A 1,014-nucleotide genomic window follows, 5' to 3' on the forward strand; every position below is an offset into this window, starting at 1 on the left:
ATAACCAAAAAAAAAAAAAAAAAAAAAAAAAGACCTGTAAATGCAAAGTGCCATTTATTATTTTCTTTTTCCATGATGAAAATACTGAGTTTAAAAAAAAAAATAAAAAAAAAAATTTTGCAACAACAAAACGCTCGAGAACGCCTTCTCCAAAACCCAGCACCAAAACCAACTGAAAATACCCTAAATCTTTACGAACTGTCCCTGTTCCCCATCTCCCACTTAATTTAAGAGGCAAAAACCGTAACGATGAGCACCCCTGCAGCTCTGGGGGTCCTTGCCCAGGCATGAGCTGAGCTGGCAAGCACAGATTCCCCCCAAATCTGGGGTGTCCCCCCCCGGGTTTGCCTTGGGGGGGGGGCCACAGCTGCCCCAGGCGTTTGCCCTGAGCAGGGCAGCGACTTTGCTGGGGAAGGGGGAGGGAAGGGGGCATGAGGGGTTTGGGGTTACCAAGTCACGATGCTTGATTTTGGGGGGTTGTCGTGGTGGGAGCTGAGGGCAAGCAGAGAGGATGTCAGCTGCCAGCCCAGGGGGGCAAAAAAACCCAATCCAAACCAAAACAACCCCAAAACAGCCCCAAAAGGGAAACACACACAAAAAAAACCCCACCCAGCTTCCAAAAATTATCTCCTGGTGGAGGGCTTTGGGATCACAGAGCCCCACGTGGGGGGAGCAGGGGAGCGAGTCACCCAAAATACATCCATGTGGTGGAAAATGAGGTGACAGCGGGGCGCTGCCATCCCCACAGCGCAGCCGGTGCTGGCAGGGACGGATCCTGGTGCTTTCCCGGGGCTCAGCCCTCGCAGCTGCAGGGCCGTGGCCACCGTGGGCCCCGGGGGGGGGTTCTGCAAGGTCCAGGGGGTGCTGGGCAGGGAGGGACCATCAGCCACGGTGGCCTTTGGAATACCCCGTGGCCTTGGGACAATGTGGGTCTCGGTGGGTGGGTTTAATCCCCGCCCTGCAATGCCCAGCCAAGGCACCCTGCACCTCCCAGCCAAGGGGAACAGGGGGCTC

Source organism: Egretta garzetta, unplaced genomic scaffold (assembly GCF_000687185.1).
Source record: "Egretta garzetta isolate BGI_Z169 unplaced genomic scaffold, ASM68718v1 scaffold4, whole genome shotgun sequence".
Taxonomy (NCBI): Eukaryota; Metazoa; Chordata; class Aves; order Pelecaniformes; family Ardeidae; genus Egretta; species Egretta garzetta.